An 11,282-nucleotide genomic window follows, 5' to 3' on the forward strand; every position below is an offset into this window, starting at 1 on the left:
AAAGGAGGTTCATTCAAGAACTCATAGTATTATAGAATACAATTTCCAACTTCTAGATATGAAGAAATAAAAATATAGTTGTTAAAACATGTAAAGCATCAATAATAATTGAATCTACATATTAAGTTTAAGGGTGATTGATGGGGGTTTTTCAGCTTGCCTGTTTAAAATTTTCATTATGAAACAGTTCAGAAAAAGTCATTTTTGACGAGTTTTAAACAACATGTTAAAGATCCAACATACACACACACACACACACACACACACACAGAGTTACAGCTCTGTAAAGAAGAGTAAATGGTGAGACCATAAAGCAAAGTAAGAGTTTTCTGTTGGCAAGTCCAGGTCTATCACATCCCAGTGTCTAAAAGCCTATGAAGTAGGAAGGGTGGCCCGTGGTCCCTGTATCCCCAATTCTAGAACATCATTGTAAAGGTAATCAAGGCATCTTACTGTCCCTTCTTTTTCATAAAAACCAGCTACTGATATGGTGAATCACCTGTGCCCAGTCTGGTGGAGAGTGACACTTGCATAAGATTTTCGGATGTCTACTGAAGGGAGGTGATTTGGAATGGTGGATTTTGATCCGGCTAACAAAGGAGGCTCCAACAGAGGCTGAGCCCCATTGTCAAGAAGCTTCCACCTGACTGATGGCCTGGACATCCCCAAGAGCCTGGTGCACCCTCATCAGAAGAAAACCTGAACATCTGCATGATTGTCAATTAAATAGAATCACTGCTTTATTTCCAATCTCTCCCTGAAGCTACCCTTGTCCTTTAAAAATCTCTACTGGCTCACTGGGCACATTTTGGATCAAGAGATCTCTCTTGCTTTCTGTCCCTTTCTGACATTCAAGATGTCAAAGTGAGGATGTTGTGGTTCCTCTGTGTAAAATTCCGTATTTCCCTGGATCTTCCTGTAGGTGCGGTGATCAGTTGTGCTGACAACAGGGGAGACAAAAATCTGACCATCATCTGTGTGAAGGGGCTCAAGGTACAGCTGAATAGACTTTCCGCCACTGGCTTGGATGACTTGGTGATGGCCACAGTCAAGAAAGGAGAGCCAGATCTCAGAAAGAAGGTACATTCAGCAGTTGTAATTCGATGATGAAAGTCATACCACAGAAAAGACAGTGTGTTTCTCTATTTTTAAAAAAACGCAGGAATCATATAAACAATAAAGGTGAGATGAAAGGTTCTGCTTTCACTGGACCAGTTGTAAAGCAGTGTGCAGACTCGTGGCCTAGGATTGTGTCCAATACAGGCAGCATTACATGATCCTCCAGTGTATTTGTAATACTATTGGTTGAACTCTGTAATTAACACACATTTATTCTTAGGTGTTTAAATTTAACTGAAAAGTGATCCCTATTAAATATAAGAGTGGGAATAAGAGAGGGAGGAGAGGTACAATTTGGGATGTGCTCAATCGGACTTGCCCCAAATGGTGGAGTTAGAAATGTGCCAGGGGATTCCAATTCAATCCCATCAAGGTGGCATGTACCAATGCCATCTCACTAGTACAAATGATCAGTTAAAGTTCATCATTAACCATAATGATAGGATTACGAGTCAAAGGGATCACACAGACAAGACTAGTGCCTGCTAATACTAACTGATAGAATTAAAAAGGGAGAGAATGATCCAACATGGGAAGCGGGATACACAGCAGACTCATAGTATGGCAGATGTCCTAACCAGCACTCTGGCCCTTAAGGCATTCAGATCTGGCTGAAGAGCCCATGAGAGTATTTTAGGCATGGAAAGCCAAGACACTCTGGCAAAAAAAAAAAAAAAAAAAAAAAAAAAAAAACAAAAAACACACACACAAAAACAAACCCTAAATGAAAGATCTCTGTGAGTGAGATCCCAGTGGAAAGAACAGGGCCATCAAAGAAGGAGGTACCTTTCTCTGAAGGGAGGAGAGAACTTCCACTTTGACTATGACCTTGTCTAAATAAGATTGGAGTTGGCGAACTCAAGAGGCTTCCATAGCCTTGGCAACTCATGACAAGAGCCTAGGGTGATTACTGACGCCATAAACAAGAGTGTCAATTTGTTAAGTCAACAACAGGAGTCACTGTGCACTTACTCCTCATGTAGGATCTTTGTCCTTAATGTGTTGTACAATAGGAATTAATGCTATAACTAGTACTCAAACAGTACTTTACACTTTGTGTTTCTGTGTGGGTGTAAACTATTGAAATCTTTACTTAATATATACTAAATTGATCTTCTGTATATAAAGATAATTGAGAATGAATCTTGATGTGAATGGAAGGGGAGAGGGAGCGGGAAAGGGGAGGGTTGCAAGTGGGAGGGAAGTTATGGGGGTAGGGGGAGCGGAGCCACTGTAATCCAAAAGCTGTACTTTGGAAATTTATATTTATTAAATAAAAGTAAAAAAAATAAAAAAGAGATTTAAAAAAAAAAAGATAAAAAAAAATCAAAAAGTGTTTGCTTCACGCTCCTCTCTCCCTCCCCCCTCCCCCCGAGAGAGAGAGAGAGATCTTTCCCCAAGATGCTGGCTTCTTCAAAGTCTTTTATCTTACCAACAGTCTCTGGTGAATTGGCTATCCAAGCACCAAGCAGCAACTTTATCATCGCTTGATGAATGCTCAATGAACAATTACAGCACAAGGGTAGGAGGTGCAGTCTGATGTAGAATGAAGAGATGATTAGCACCAGGCTCTATCAGTCCTGGGGCTGCTATAAGCAAGTACCACGAGCTGGGTGATTTGCAGCATCGGAGACTGCTGGTACTGTACTCCTGGACACTGTGAGTCCAGCTGTCAGGATGTCGGCAGGTCATGCTTCCTCTGAGAACTGTAAGAGAGACTCTCATTGCATCCTACTTGTTTCTGGTGGTGAGCACAAGCTCTTCGCACCCCAGGGCTTGCTGCTGGATCCTCCATGTGGTCCCCACAGTGTTCTCCCTGGATGTCTCTTTCTCCTGTTCTGATGTCACTGTTGTGGGGAAATGACGATGACAGTCTCAGCTCTGGTCTCACTTAGAAGAATTTCCACCTGGACAGGACATCGAGCGAAGCAAGATTTGTTTATGTCAGAACCTCCTGCTGCTGCAGCAGGAAGGGGGCTTCAAGGGTGCAAAATCCCACATTTGTCAGCACGGGAGCAGAATAACAGCTTACAATCAATCAGAGCAGGGATAAAACCCATCAGAGGGCGAAACCGTAATCCTATCTAGCCTGCTCAGGATCAAACAAACAAAATCAGAAGGGTGGGACTACTAGTTCCTTGCTATTCTCATGATACATCGAGAAACACCGAGGGCTGAGACTGGCACTTTTGTCCTGCTACCGGAAGCTTCTGGAGAGAGGCAAGCATTCTGTCCACTCTCCCTTTGCTCATCCCAACAGGGACCTGACCTAAGTGCCTATCAGTCCATCTAACTCACAACACCAGTCCCCTTGGATTAGGGTGGATTCTATTCCAGCATGATCCCATCATAACCAATGCCATCTGCAAGGACACTATTTCCAAATAAGGTCATATTCTGGAGCCCTGGGGGTTAGAAATTCATGTCTGTGGTGGCAGGGGGTTGTGACTGAACCCATAACATATGGAACTGAGAGAGACACATGGAGAGGGAACGGAGAGCCCAACACACCTCATCTCTCGCTCTCACAAAATGTCCAGGACATGAATTCACGGAGAATGTTCCAGCATGTGAGATGGGGGCAAGCTCAATATGTATTCATCGGCAACACTGACATTGCAAGGAATTTTACAATGTCCGCCAATCAAACACCAGCAACAGCTGGCTTTCACCCAGTGCCAAGTCAGCTTTCCCTAAACAGTTTATGACTGGCTTCTCAGCGGCTGTTTATGTTTTCAGAATATTAAGCAGTGTTTAGTCACTTTCTCAGGGAGGGCTTCTCGGTGCGGTTTCTAAAAATGTGCTGAATGTGTTTCCAAAGAGAAAAGGCGCCAGAGGGCCATTGGTGGGGCAGCTGAGCCTCATAATCACAAACAGATGACAGAACTTCCTGGTTCTGACTGCAAGAAACCAGGAAGTGTCCAGAACTCCACCTCTTCATCAACCTGGCGAAATCACCATCCTATAAAAACATCATGGACCTGCTGGTTGTACCAAGTCCCAAACCCTCCAGGGCCTTCATCTGCTCCCATGGTCAGGGGATTGAGTCTTCCTAGCTGTGGTCTGAAACCCAGGAAAGGCCAGCCACAATCTCAGTTGTCATTGGTGAGCTCCCAGGGCTAGCCCCTCTAGGAATCCACTGACACAGCCCTTGTATTTACTGGGATTGCCAGGGTGGATTCTGAGATAGCCCATGGGGCCATGGTAAGTCTGAGTTATCTAAGGCCCTCTAGAGGGCAGGAACTTGGGACATCATTAGGAAACTCAGGAATGTGGTAGTTCTTATGACTATATTCCCATATGGATGGAATACTGAGTGTCTGTGGGTTTTCAGGCAATATTCTAATTCCTGCCCCAGTTGGAGTCACCTGCCCGTTGGGTAAAGCAAACTATGAAGGGGAGGCCCTCATCACATGCAACAGTGCTGTTACCAGATCAGAGAGAAGAGGAAGCGAGCTCAGTAGACAGAGCACCTGCTCCTACAGACGTATTTGGGCAGGGAATTGGCCTCACCCAGAGACGGGCTGCCGCATTCTGCTTTCTCTGCACCACACCTTGGGAACCTTCAACATCAGTGGGTGCCTGGATCTGTCTTACCCACACAAACCTGGACACTGAGTGCCAGATGAGAGAAAGTGTCTAAATATGCATTCCAAAAGGGAATCAACCAAGCAAGAGGGCTAAGTTCTCATATACCTGTTCTCCCCACCTAGAGCTGCCCCCCCCCCCACTCCTGCAAGAGAAAGAAGTTTCTTAATATGCATCCAAGATCCTCTAATGGCAGCTTGTTACTCCCAGGATATTTTCCAAATGTCCCTGGTCTCAAATTCTGTGCTGTCCCAACCGCTCGTCGCAAGAGTCACCTCTGTAGCTAAGCCTTAGGATGACAAAACCTAGGGTGACAAGACCTGGGTCTTTTTGATCCAGCAAAGAAGCAGCCTCCTTGGGAAACTAATAATTCAGCTGGCTTCCCCAATACCTGCAAGGATGTGGCCAGAGAGTGTGAAGAGAACATGCTAGTCAGGAGGAATCTACAAGCAACTGGGAGATGAGCACACATGGGATAGTACAGGGGCAGAAAGAAGACCTGTTAAGGGACATTAAAGGATATATTTTATTTAGAGGAATAAAAACACTTTCAGCAAGATTTAAAATCTGTAAATTAGTTTTAAAATAATAAATGTGACCACATCAAATAGTAAAGACCAAATTTCTAAATGCTGCTTCTAAAAAATTTCACACACAAAGCTAAGAGACAAATAGCACACAAGAGAAAGAAATATTTCTAACAATTCTAACAAAGGGTATTAATTTGGCACATCAAGAATTCATTCAGATTAATAATTTAAAAGAGCAATGGCACACACAATATATATAATTATTCAACAAATATTTATTGTGCACTTATTACATGTTCATATCAGAAAAAGAAATATAGTTTGCTTACAGAAGCTTAAACTCAGTTATTTAATAAGAGCAAAGAAAAGAATTCAGATCTTATTATTTTACCTATCAGATATGCAATACTTGAAAGATCACAAAGCATGGTTTGGGCAAGATTTCAGAGAAATGCACATACCCTCAATCACAATATTCAATGAGTAGATTACCAAAGATAGGCTGCTTCTACCCATTGAGTTTGGGTTCTTTTCCTGATAAGCAGACCCTACAAGAGAAAAGGAATATGGTTGGCTGATCAGGCCATTTTAGTCCTAGGAAAATAATCAGTAGAATTTAGAAATGGATAAAGACCCTCAGTTCATTCCTCCTCTGCTTCAGGAATACATTCGAGGACAGCCCAAGCCCCTCCATTTAGGTGACAGCTTCCCAGTTTATGCTATTTCCATGGGACACCCAAAGTCACATTTCAGAATTGAAGGAGTTTCCCAGAGATAGACAGGCCTGCAGGGATAAAGAACCAGTTGGGAAGGGGGCCCATGCCTGTCCTCAGAATGGAGCACTTTGACACTCCTGAGTGGCCCACTGAGGAAGGAAGCAAACAATAAGTACAAGAGAAACATTTTTGAATCTGCGCTAGAAGTTCTGACTGCAAATTATGTGTTAGCACTTGCCTTCCAGATTGTGTTCTTGTTAATGACTGTGAAACATTACGGCAGTCTTCTCACATCATCAAAAAGCCTCATGGAAGTCATTGTTAAGCAAGATGGCAGCCAGTTGTCTAATTAGATACACAACATTCCAGCTCAGTCACGAGTCTGAAGTCACTCTGGCAGACAGCAGACCATTAAGACATCCTGAGAACCATTCAAAGGAGATAGTCATCCTACTGGTATCATGCTTTGGGGCAAGGAGTGGAGGATAGTTCCAACAGCAGATCACATTTTGAATAGTAAAAGACTATAATAGCAACACTTATATCATATTCATCTTGTGGCAGGTTTGTTGTAAGTGTTTTTCTGTGGTGTTCAATGAATCCTCAGCACAATCCTACAGTTCCTATCCCTGTTGTCGCAGTATGGAAAGTCAGGAAGTCAAAGCAGAGAGAGAACAGCCTGACAGAGACACCCAGCTGATCAGTGTGGAGAGGAGTGACAGGGGACCCATCACCTTGACCACTCTGCCACATTACTTCTCTGGACCGAACCGGGTGCCTACTTCAAGACTATTTTACCTCCTTGTTTCAGAACAGGTACAGAGATCACTGATGATGACCACTTCTGCTGGACATTGTGCCTATTATAACTTAATTTCTACTACCTCAACTACTTTGCATACAGCTCAAAGGCCGTGGGAATTAGGACAATGGCACTGGAATTAGATGGACAGCTGGGATTTGTTCATCCACTAGGTCCCCTTGTGATTTTCAGCGGGGTGTCTACTTCCTCTGAATCAAGTTTCCTCATCTGGAAAGTTAGAATAAGAGCACCCACCAAACAGGGTGTGAGGATTAAGTGTGAGATTTGTGGGGCCAGTGCTGAGGCACAGTAGGTTAATCCTCTGCTTGTGGCGCCAGCACCCCATATGGGCACTAGTTCTAGTCCTGACTGTTCCTCTTCTGATCCAGCTCTCTGTTTTGGCCTGGGAAAGCAATAGAAGATGACCCAAGTGCTTGTGCCCCTCCACCTGTGTGGGAGACCCAGAGAAAGCTCCTGGTTCCTGGCTTCAGATGGACCCTGCTCCAGCCACTGCGGCCATTTGGGGAAGTGAACCAGTGTGCGGAAGACCTTTCTCTGTGTTTCTCTCATTGTCTGTAACTCTACCTCTCAAATAAATAAATAAATAAAGTCTTAATAAAATGAGAGATTTGCAGTCTGCCTGAGGGAGGGACAAACATGTAGTAAGTGCTTAATATATATCGGTTCTTCCCTTGTCTCAGGTCTTCCTTTTTTGTAGTCCTGTACTTGCTTATAATCAACTCAGAACAAAGAGATGAACCATAAAATGACCTCCTTATTTTTTAACAGTCACACTATCTCCATTATGGCTCAAAGATACGACACATGGAGCTTGTCACTCAGTGACACGAGTTCCTGCTATGCACCTCAGTAGGTGGTGCTAGTAGTAGTTCCTGAAGGCTGCTGTAAGAAAACATTACACATGTGGTGGGATAAAATGAAAAATGTACTTTCACATGGTTCTTCATGTCAGACTTCTAAAACCCAGGTGTTGGCAGTGTTATTTCTTTAGATTCTAGCGGGGCCCCTTCCTTACCTTACCCCTACCTTATGTTTATAGATGCCAAGGCTTGGAAATTCAACATATTTTGTTGGGGACACAAGTCAACCAACAGAAGGGATGGCAAAAGCACAATAGCTTAGTACTAGTCTAGGAAAAGCAGACAAAAAATAAAAACAAAAAGCTGAGGCACACACATGGAACTCTGGTTGATTCCTCCTGCTGTGTTTTCTTACATGGGTCACCTGCCAGCTAGTTACGTACTCTCTGGGGAGGAAAACCATGGAGCAGGAGATTGGAAGTGTTGAGGGAAAATTCTGCATATAGAGCAGGAGTTATGAGGAGCATTTCTTCCCTGTCGGCTACTCTGCACTCTATCCACTCTACCTCACCTCATTTGATCTTCCCAATGCCCCTGTGAGGTTATAAACAAGGGGAGTGAGGTGACATGGGTGAATGATTAAGCAACTGACTGCTGGTAAGCTCTTGGCTGGAATTTGAACCCAACTCTTCCTGGCTCTAGGGCTTCCCAATAGGAAAGCACCAATAATGAAAAATGCATACACACAGAAGGAATCAAGGTTATCACAGTACTACTGAGGGCCCTTCGGTTTTATCTGTCACATGGAAATGGCAACCATTGGTTGTGGACAAGCTCAGCAAGTGGATCCAGGCAACTTACTATTGTGATTTTTATGACTGCCCTCGATTTTCCTACCCTACTCTTGTAATTCATTTATCTCTGGGTCTAGATGGGGCGATTCCTGGGGTTTATGTGCAACTGTACCTGTTGGAACTCCCACAGATCAGCCACAGGGTGGAGTGCTGAGACGTTATGTGGAGCCTGAGACTGCTCCTTGCCCCTGAGTTCTCCTCCCTGCCTTTCCCGGCTCTATGACCTTAGGCAAGCTGCTTAATATCACAGAGCTTCTGTTTTTCCCATTTGTCCATTAGGATAATTATGACTAGTCATTGGTGGTGGTGAAGATGCAAGTAAATATGACAACATGTGAAAAGCCTGGCACAGCACATGGCACTTAGTATGTGTTCAGCTAAAACAATAATTTCCTAGGTCTATAAGGCCAGTGGTTCTCCTTTCCTTCAGTTTAGCTCATTGTACTACATGCCTGTAATCTGACCCAAACAGGGGAGGAGTAGGAGAGCAGGCCACTATAAAACATAAACACGGCCGGCGCCGCGGCTCACTAGGCTAATCCTCCACCTTGTGGCGCCGGCACACCGGGTTCTAGTCCCGGGTGGGGCGCCGGATTCTGTCCCAGTTGCCCCTCTTCCAGGCCAGCTCTCTGCTGTGGCCAGGGAGTGCAGTGGAGGATGGCCCAGGTCCTTGAGCCCTGCACCCCATGGGAGACCAGGAGAAGTACCTGGCTCCTGCCATCGGATCAGCGTGGTGCGCCAGCCGCAACGCGCTGGCCGCGGCGGCCATTGGAGGGTGAACCAACGGCAAAAGGAAGACCTTTCTCTCTGTCTCTCTCTCTCTCACTGTCCACTCTGCCTGTCAAAAAAAAAAAAAAACACATAAACACAATGAGATTTTTGTCGAAGGGCAGCTATATTTCAAACCATGCAGTTTAGGAATCCAAGAAAACAGAAATACAAGACCTCAAAGACCCTAAGTATAAAGTAATGACAAAGATAAAAACATTAATTACCCTGATTTGATCAGTACACGTTGTATACATGTATTGAAATACCATATTGTGCCCCATAAAGAGGTACATTTATGGTTCATCAAAAAAATTTAAATGTTTAATGAGCTGGAAATGCTACCTAACCTGATTTGATCATTACGCACTGAATACCTGCACTGACTTGTCACAATGGATCCCATAAATATGTCCAATTGAAATACCAATAAGAAAGTAGTAAAACAAAATTTTACAAAACAAAGCAGCGGTCGGCATTATGACACAGCTGATTAAGCCTCTGCCTAAGACACCAGCATCCATATAAGCATCAGTTCAACTCCTGGATGCTATGCTTCTGATCCAGCTACTTGTTAATATGCCTGAGAAAACAGCAAAAGACAGCCCAAGAACTTGGGCTCATGCCACCCACGTGGGAGACCTGGATGGAGTCTGGGGCTCCTAGTTTTATTTTGGACCATCCTGGTCTTTGTAGCCATTTGGGGAGTAAACCAGCAGATGGAAGATCTCTCTCTCTCTCTCTCTCTCTCTGTGTGTGTGTGTGTCTTCCTCTCTCTGTCTCTTCCTCTCTCTCTCTGTAACTCTGCCTTTCAAATAAATAACTCTTAAATAAACTAAAGAAAGAAAAGGACATCAGTTTCTTAAGGCAGCCCTATCACAGTGCTGAAAAGTGAGTGACTTAAAAAACCACAGACATGTTCTAGAGGGTAGAAATCTGAAATCAAGGTTCTGGCAAGGTCAGGCTCCGTCTGAAGTCCTAGGGGATGAGACTTTGTTACCTCTTCCATTTCATTCTGGTTAGCTCCAGGAGCTCCTCAGCCTTGAGACGTATTACCCCAACTCTGGCTGCATCTTCATGTGGTCTTCTCCCTGTGTCCCCATGTCTTCACATGACCCTCTTTATAAGGACACTAGTCATCCTGAATTAGGGACTGATCTTACTGACCTGGGCTTAAAGAATTACATTTACAATGACTCCATTTCCAACTTAGGGAACATTCCCAAGAACTGGGCAATGGTTCTTCCACATAACCCTTTGCAGGGCACACAACAGGACATGCAGAACAAACTCTAAGGGGCTGGGTTTCCACTGTCTCCTTCAGGGTCAGGTTGTTCTCTGGCTGATAAGACTACTGAATCTCACCTCTAGTGAATCCACTGTAGACTGATATCTCCTCCATACTTTGTATCCAGCAACTGTTGATAGTTTGAAATCAACCATAGTAGGAGCAGTAACATGGTAAAAATCAGCAAACACTGCTCAGAGAGCCTTTTCACCATTGGCCAGCTCATTGTGGCCCAAAGGAGTCAATGAACACCTGTAGAATAGAAAACATACCAAGACCTATGGTTTTCAGGAGAGAAGAGGTGGCAAAACTACAAAGGACTCTCTTGAGGAAATCAGTTCACTTCTCTCAGAAAATTTATAGAGAGGGGTCAGGATGCCTTCCCGGCCACTCTACATACCCATGAATAACACTGAAGGAAACAGAAGTGCAAATGCAATGAATCCTTTACAAAAGCAGGATAATAATGCTACCTGGTTTTTTTTCCTGGCAGAGATATGTTTTATTTTTGTTCAAAAGCAAATAAAAGGCTGGCACCGCAGCTCACTAGGCTAATCCTCCACCTAGCGGCGCCGGCACACTGGGTTCTAGTCCCGGTCGGGGCGCCAGATTCTGTCCCGGTTGCCCCCCTTCCAGGCCAGCTCTCTGCTGTGGCCAGGGAGTGCAGTGGAGGATGGCCCAAGTGCTTGGGCCCTGCACCCCATGGGAGACCAGGAGAAGCACCTGGCTCCTGCCTTCGGATCGGCGCAGTGCGCCGGCCGCGGCGGCCATTGGAGGGTGAACCAACGGCAAAAGA

The 11,282-nt window shown here is 44.5% G+C and overlaps 1 pseudogene; it reads left to right on the forward strand.

Annotated features, from left to right (window-relative positions):
* The first annotated feature begins 856 nt into the window (after positions 1-856).
* On the forward strand, positions 857-1,401 carry LOC127486305 (large ribosomal subunit protein uL14 pseudogene; annotated as a pseudogene).
* Positions 1,402-11,282: the final 9,881 nt, after the last annotated feature.

This window comes from Oryctolagus cuniculus, chromosome 2 (assembly GCF_964237555.1).
Source record: "Oryctolagus cuniculus chromosome 2, mOryCun1.1, whole genome shotgun sequence".
NCBI lineage: Eukaryota > Metazoa > Chordata > Mammalia > Lagomorpha > Leporidae > Oryctolagus > Oryctolagus cuniculus.